Source organism: Vicia villosa, linkage group LG4, assembly GCF_029867415.1.
Source record: "Vicia villosa cultivar HV-30 ecotype Madison, WI linkage group LG4, Vvil1.0, whole genome shotgun sequence".
NCBI lineage: Eukaryota > Viridiplantae > Streptophyta > Magnoliopsida > Fabales > Fabaceae > Vicia > Vicia villosa.
In genome coordinates, this window is record NC_081183.1 from 49,790,357 (window position 1) to 49,799,257 (window position 8,901).

General features: G+C 30.5%; 1 long non-coding RNA gene across 1 annotated transcript; it reads right to left on the reverse strand.

Moving 5' to 3' along the window:
• Window positions 1–4,165: 4,165 nt before the first annotated feature.
• On the reverse strand, window positions 4,166–8,609 carry LOC131594793 (uncharacterized). Its single transcript, XR_009281535.1, has 3 exons — window positions 7,624–8,609; window positions 4,927–6,090; window positions 4,166–4,838 (listed from the first exon to the last, which is right to left on the reverse strand). It is a non-coding gene; the product is annotated as an uncharacterized LOC131594793 (long non-coding RNA).
• Between the last annotated feature and the right edge of the window lie 292 nt (window positions 8,610–8,901).

The following is an 8,901-nucleotide window of genomic DNA, read 5'->3' on the forward strand; positions in this document are numbered from 1 at the left end:
CATGTGAAAATAATATAAAATTTATATACCCGATACACTGACCAAATGCACATAAGCGCGCACACGCACGCACACACATGCACGCGTACATATTTAACTTGATTAAATTCATCTCTAGATAATAAAAGTTCTTCAATAACCAATATATGAAAGTGAGTAAGAGGAAAAAGCGGGTAAGAAGTTTTCATGGGCTAAATTATAAAATAACCTTTTTAAAATTTGACTAAAAAAAATAAAATCAGGTTTAAGAGTAGAATCAAACGATTTTAAACTATTTTACACGATTTCACATATTTCAAAGTGATGGAAATCATTAAAATCATCCCAGAATACAATTTTTCATAAAAGAGCTTTTTACCTTTGATTTAACACGAAAAGCAAACCTAAAAACGTAAAATCTATAGAATTTAGATTTTATATCACAATTTTAACAACCTTGCATATACCTTTAGGTATTCTTGATTTTTAGGTGCCGTTGGACAAGTGTCAGCAATCATGTTAAAAGTGTTTGTGTATCTGATCACCTGTACGCGAAATTTAAAATCAATTATTAAAATGTAATCTTTTTTAATCTCATATCTCTCCCTTTGACAAAAATCTAAATACTATTTACTTACATTCACAGACAATTTTGTATTAGCTTCTTGGAAACTCTCAAGAAATTTATCAAATATATATTGCCTTCTAAATGTAGGGTAGCTACAAAATTCTTTTAAGAGGTGATTTATTGGCCTCAAAATTTGTCAGTGTGTCTTAAAAAAACTCGACAATGGAGTTGGAATCGATATCAAAATCCAAAAGAGGATTTCCGATCTACAAATATCAAAAGATTAATTAGTCTTATTCTTCAAACATATTGTTTGACCAAATATTTAAAATGTCATATATGTTGACTAACCCCTATCCCCTTCAAATTTATGTTGGCTTTGGTTTGGAGAACGAGCTTTGCAAGTTGGGTGCATAGTAACCTGAAGACAAATAAACTAGCAGTAATAAAAGAATATTGAAAAGAAAAATACAAGTCATTTTACACAAATACTGCCTACATAACTCTCCCCACCGATAAAGAAATCATTGGTTCTGAAATTGGAAATTTGTTGAATCAATGCTTAAGAAAGACAAGGTGATGTCTTGCTATAAATCACAATTAGAATGTTAAATGGAATTGTTTTAATGAGCACAAAACTAATTGAATTGTTAAAATGTTCTTAAATTTATGTTTTTCATGTTTTCTAAAATCATATTCTATTAAACTGAATTCTAAAGTCTATTGCCTATTACAAAATAAACTAGTAGTTTATACCAGTAAACAAAAACACAAAACAAATAAATAATCAGAAGTGTTAAAAAATAAATTACTCATAATTTCATCAATCACAGACAAATAATTAGAAGTTTTGGCGAAATAGGAGAAGCCAACTCCAGTAGGAGAATCATGATAGAGCATGTGCGCTTGTATAATAAAAAATCCAATATCATTTAATAAAAAAGCTTAATCCAGTGAAGGGTTGTGTTTAACATGAAGCTTCTATCAAACTTGTATGGTGAATATGACAGTTTTAAAGTGGTGGGAACAAAAAACTAGTGAAGCTTGTATGAAACTTGTATGGTAAATATGACAGTTTTGAAGTGGGGAACAACATATTATAAAATGTTTGATATTTATATAAAATTATAGATTGCATTAGCTTTATCTTTTTCAAATGTTTAATATTCATCTTACTATATACCAAACAAACATCATGAGTCAACGTCCACTTCATTAAAATCACAAAAAATGTATTCAAATAAAAAATATAATGACACATATTTATAAAACACTTTTTGTATTAATATAAATATTTGTAATGAAAGAGGGGTCTCTTTGAAAGTGGTTTTCCTTAAAAAATACCTTCCACATCACAAGTGTTCTCTCCGGTTGAAAAGCTCTAGATCAATTACATGCATCTTATATTGGTTCAAATGTTAGGATTTCCCCATATTCTTGGGTCCATGGAGCCACCTTAACAAGTAAATATCAAAATAAGTTATTTTTATAGCTATGAATGGAAGACAAGATAAAAATCGTTCTGACTAGAAATTTAGATTACTGGTTCATATTCACAGCCCTCCTTGAAACCAAGCTTCATGTGGCTTGTGATTTCCAACCTGAAAACTTTATCACCACTGCCAGGGTAAATAAAAAGGTTTGCATAAATATTAAATACTAAATTGAAACTAAAACTATGAAGGTAAATGTAATATGGTGAACTGACTTTTATATCGAAATGTACGGTTAAGCATGAGTCGCCACCGACTTTTATTTTATCCAAATTAACAAATTTTGGGGTATGACAGTAAAGAAATTGTAATAAGGTATTATCTGAATATTATAACCCATACAGGCGTCCATAGACTAGAGATGGTTATAATCAACTTAATTTAGAGATTATACAGTAGAACCCTAGTACATAATGGAATGTTTATCACTACTCAACAAATTTTTTTAACTAAAACACTTTGATTTAGTAAATTAAATAACTTACGAACGACACCATGACCAATTTTTGATCCCTGCAAGCACGACATGTAAGGATTTTTGCATTTTTTTTCATATTCATGTAGGCATTTGTTTCAACTATTATGCATACATAAGCCTTCTCACCCGTTTTCTAAATTAAAAATGAGGACTACCATAAGATGGAATATTTACCTGACATAACAATGTAATGTTCCGATTGGATGAAATGCATATACCTAAGGTTGTCAGAATCGAGTTTTTACCTTGACTTATTTTTCCTAGGTAAAATCAAAACGTAAAATAAAAGTCTAAAATCATAAAGTTTATCTCATGTGAAAATAATATTATATTTATATACCCGATGCACTAACCAAATGCACATAAGCGCGCACACGCACGCACACGCATGCACGCGCACATATTTAACTTGATTAAATTCATCTCTAGATAATAAAAGTTCTTCAATAATAAAACCAATATATGAAAGTGACTAAGAGGAAAAAGCGTGTAAGAAGTTTTCATGGGCTAAATTATAAAATAAACTTTTTAAAATTTGACTAAAAAAAATAAAATCAGGTTTAAGAGTAGAATCAAACGATTTTAAACTATTTTACACGATTTCACATATTTCAAAGTGATTGAAATCATTAAAATCATCCCAGAATACAATTTTTCATAAAAGAGCTTTTTACCTTTGATTTAACACGAAAAGCAAACCTAGAAACGTAAAATCTATAGAATTTAGATTTTATATCACAATTTTAACAACCTTGCATATACCTTTAGGTATTCTTGATTTTTAGGTGCCGTTGGACAAGTGTCAGCAATCATGTTAAAAGTGTTTGTGTATCTGATCACCTGTACGCGAAATTTAAAATCAATTATTAAAATGTAATCTTTTTTAATATCATATCTCTCCCTTTGAAAAAAATCTAAATACTATTTACTTACATTCACAGACAATTTTGTATTAGCTTCTCTGAAACTCTCAGTAAATTTATCAAATATATATTGCCTTCTAAATGTAGGGTAGCTACAAAATTCTTTTAATAGGTTATTCATTAGCCTCAAAATTTGTCAGTGTGTCTTAAAAAAACTAGACAATGGAGTTGGAATCGATATCAAAATCCAAAAGAGGATTTCCGATCTACAAATATCAAAAGATTAATTAGTCTTATTCTTCAAACATATTGTTTGACCAAATATTTAAAATGTCATATATGTTGACTAACCCCTATTCCCTTCAAATTTATGTTGGCTTTGGTTTGGAGAATGAGCTTTGCAAGTTGGGGTGCATAGTAACCTGAAGACAAATAAACTAGCAGTAATTAAAGAATATTGAAAAGCAAAATACAAGTCATTTTACACAAATACTACCTACATAACTCTCCCCACCGATTAAGAAATCATTGGTTCTGAAATTGGAAATTTGTTGAATCAATGCTTAAGAAAAACAAGGTGATGTCTTGCTATAAATCAAAATTAGAATGTTAAATTGAATTGTTTTAATGAGCACAAAACTAATTGAATTGTTAAAATGTTCTTAAATTTATGTTTTTCATGCTTTCTAAAATCATATTCTATTAAACTGAAATCTAAAGTCCATTGCCTATTACAAAATAAACTAGTAGTTTATACCAGTAAACAAAAACACAAAACAAATAAATAATCAGAAGTGTTAAAAAATAAATTACTCATAATTTCATCAATCATAGACAAATAATTAGAAGTTTTGGCGAAACAGAAGAAGCCAACTCCAGTAGGAGAATCATGATAGAGCATGTGCGCTTGTATAATAAAAAATCCAATATCATTTAATAAAAAAGCTTAATCCAGTGAAGGGTTGTGTTTAACATGAAGCTTCTATCAAACTTGTATGGTGAATATGACAGTTTTGAAGTGGTGGGAACAAAAAACTAGTGAAGCTTGTATGAAACTTGTATGGTAAATATGACAGTTTTGAAGTGGGGAACAACATATTATAAAATGTTTGATATTTATATAAAATTACAGATTGCATTAGCTTTATCTTTTTCAAATGTTTAATATTCATCTTACTATATACCAAACAAACATCATGAGTCACTGTCCACTTCATTAAAATCACAAAAAATGTATTCAAATAAAAAATATAATGACACATATTTATAAAACACTTTTTGTATTAATATAAATATTTATAATGAAAGAGGGGTCTCTTTGGAAGTGGTTTTCCTTAAAAAAATACCTTCCACATCACAAGTGTTCTCTCCGGTTGAAAAGCTCTAGATCAATGACATGCATCTTATATTGGTTCAAATGTTAGGAATTCCCCATATTCTTGGGTCCATGGAGCCACCTTAACAAGTAAATATCAAAATAAGTTATTTTTACAGCTATGAATGGATGACAAGATTAAAATCATTCTGACTAGAAATTTAGATTACTAGTTCATATTCACAACCCTCCTTGAAACCAAGCTTCATGTGGCTTGTGATTTCTAACCTGAAAACTTTATCACCACTGCCAGGGTAAATAAAAAGGTTTGCATAAATATTAAATACTAAATTGAAACTAAAACTATGAAGGTAAAGAAATTGTAATAAGGTATTATCTGAACATTATAACCCATACAAGCGTCCATAAAACAGAGATGGTTATAATCAACTGAATTTAGAGATTATACAGGAGAACCCTAGTACATAATGGAATGTTTATCACTACTCAACAATTTTTTTTAACTAAAACACTTGGATTTAGTAAATTAAATAACTTACGAACGACACCATGACCAATTTTTGATCCCTGCAAGCACGACATGCAAGGCTTTTTGCATTTTTTTTTCATACTCATGTAGGCATTTGTTTCAACTATTATGCATACATAAGCCTTCTCACCCGTTTTCTAAATAAAAAATGAGGACTACCATAAGATGGAATATTTACCTGACATAACAATGTAATGTTCCGTTTGGATGAAATGCATATACCCAAGGTTGTCAGAATCGAGTTTTTACCTTGACTTATTTTTCCTAGGTAAAATCAAAACGTAAAATAAAAGTATAAAATCATAAAGTTTATCTCATGTGAAAATAATATAAAATTTATATACCCGATACACTGACCAAATGCACATAAGCGCGCACACGCACGCACACGCATGCACGCGCACATATTTAACTTGATTAAATTCATCTCTAGATAATAAAAGTTCTTCAATAATAAAACCAATATATGAAACTGAGTAAGAGGAAAAAGCGTGTAAGAAGTTTTCATGGGCTAAATTATAAAATAACCTTTTTAAAGTTTGACTAAAAAAAATAAAATCAGGTTTAAGAGTAGAATCAAACGATTTTAAACTATTTTACACGATTTCACATATTTCAAAGTGATTGAAATCATTAAAATCATCCCAGAATACAATTTTTCATAAAAGAGCTTTTTACCTTTGATTTAACACGAAAAGCAAACCTAGAAACGTAAAATCTATAGAATTTAGATTTTATATCACAATTTTAACAACCTTGCATATACCTTTAGGTATTCTTGATTTTTAGGTGCCGTTGGACAAGTGTCAGCAATCATGTTAAAAGTGTTTGTGTATCTGATCACCTGAACGCGAAATTTAAAATCAATTATTAAAATGTAATCTTTTTTAATCTCATATCTCTCCCTTTGAAAAAAAAATCTAAATACTATTTACTTACATTCACAGACAATTTTGTATTAGCTTCTTGGAAACTCTCAGTAAATTTATCAAATATATATTGCCTTCTGTAGCAACCTGCCTAAAAATTTAACTTTAGAGTCGCCACCTATTCTGAAGGGCGAATAGGAAACCCTACGCAGTATAGAGATCAGGGTAAGATACTATATTCAGGTCTAGGGAAGGTGTTAGGCACCCTCAACCCTTTTCCAAAGGTTGACATTGCAAAGATAAGGGTTATGGCAAAACATAAAGAAAGGTAACAAACAACTAATAGGGTTAAAGACATGATTAAGATTTGGAGGAAGGGGACTCGCCTTGTTGCCAAGTGCCTACGTATCTTCTTATGGAGAATCAGAGTCAACGTAGTTCGGGGCACAGGGTTGTACGCCTTGAATTAGAATTTTGTATTTGAAATGGTTTTAGAGGCTTTTTGAATGGCCTATCGTAGTTTTGAATAAGGATAAAAATCCATAGTTTGATTTGAAATGTTTTGAATGTTTTAGATTTGGGCGTACAACCCTGGTTTTAATTTGTTACCGTTAGTTGCAATAATCAATAGATTTGATTACCATGGCTAACGGATTAAAGGGGATTAAAGGGAGGATTGCTAACCACTATAATCGATAGATTCGATTATCACGAATAGCAAATATGCGTATTTTAATTATCGTTACTCCTCATAATCGATAGATTCGATTACAAATAATAACGAATTTTTAAAGGACAAATGCTAATCATCGTAACCAATAGATTTGGTTAAAACCATTTAGCAAAATAAATTGTTATTATTTCAATTTAATTGATTTAAATAATTAAAATGATCGATTATTACCCATCGCGACCAATAGATTTAGTCGAAACGAATAACAAATTAAATCATATTATTTTGGCTAGAAAACTAATGGGATTGGACAAACCCTAATGCCTTTTCTAGGGTTTTTGAGATTTTATAATTAAAGGTTAGATTAAAATTAATTACATCGAATAATCGCAATAGTCGGGAGAATAACTCTAATTAATTATAGCCTTAATTCTAACTATCTACCAAATTGTAATAATTGGGAAAATATTAGAATTTGTTTGTAACTCAACTTATTGAATGATTTTTAGAATAATGATATTAAACCAATAATAATAAAATATTAACATAAAATATTTACAAGTAACTATGTGGAATTAAAAATTTAGACAGTAAGATAAGGACTCACGTGGGGATCCGCCCCTTATTCACCAGTTACTATCTATTCCTTATTTTATTTATGATAAAAACTAACCACCCTTTTTTTCATCATTATTTTTCATCATTTACAAGTAATAATAGTAAAATATACAGCCATGAGAGAAAGAATGAAAATCAATTAATCACTTCTATGTTAAGAGAACTCAAACAACACAAAATATCAATCATTCAAAGAATAGAGGAAAGATAACATTACCAGGTCCAAACCCGACACAGTGATTTTGGCAATTCCAGGATGCAGTCGAATGTGGTCGCCGATCGGGCCGAGGGTATGCGATATCAGAGCAGTTGGCGGCGTAAGCTTGAGGCGGTTTTGGATCTGATTCGGCAAGTGTTGCGGTCATCGTTGATGAAGGATCACGTGTGGTTGTTTCTGGCGGCGGTAGGTGCCCGGATCCACTTCGGTTTGCAAACTAGTGAGTATTGATGCGGCTTCCGGATCTGGTATTGTCGAAGCTATCGCGTCAATGTTGCCGCTGAGCAGATGAAATGGTATCGTTGCGATTGAAGTTGAACGGTGACGATGATGTGGACTCGATGATGTTTGTTCAGTATCGTGGTGATTAGTGATGATGTCTCGCGCAGGTGAGGTTGGATCCGTGGGTGAATTTTGAGCTTCACGGCGGAAGTCGATTTTAAACTCACCCTTTGAATGTGTTTATGCTGCTAAGCTCTGTTGTTGTTGATTTTGAACTTGTATGATGTTTCCTGAAAACAAAGACAAAAACAAAAAAACAAATAGCAGGTACTAATGATAGTGGTTACGGTTCAGATTGAAGGTCGTGACTCTTGACGGAGTCGCGGTGGTGGATCCACAGAGGATGGCTGAAGGATCATTTGTATTGCAATAACTGCGAACATGTGAGTCTAAGCATTAACAATAGCTAATTTGCAAGAGAGTTTAACACCTTTGAAAAGCATAAAAGCCTCTGAATGTTACATAATGTGGTTTTTTCTAGTGAGTGATTGAAGAGAAACAAAAGTTTTCGGTCAAAGAAAATGTAATTGTCAACAATAAAAAATTGGTAAAAAGGTGTATAAAATAAGGATTGCTTGTTGTTTTTTTTTCAGTCTAATTTCTAAGTGGAATTTCTTGAAAGAATTGATTTGACTCAGAACCAGAACATGTGAGAGGTGAGAAGTCTCTCCCACGAATGATTAGGATTATGTACCTCTTTTATATTGCACCAATTAAGTTTTCTTTTTATTCCTAATGGGCCTATTGCCCAAATAACATAATAATAATGAAAAAACTCCTAATAATTAAAATTAGTAACATAATAATAATGAAAAAACTCCTAATAATTAAAATTAGTAAGAATAATAATAGTTAGTAATAATATATACAAATTCTATAATACTAGATAATATTAATAAAAATATCACCTAATATTAATATTAATATTAATAATAAAATTAATAATATTAAATACTAATAGTTAGAAGTAATAAAAATTACTAATAATAATCCAAA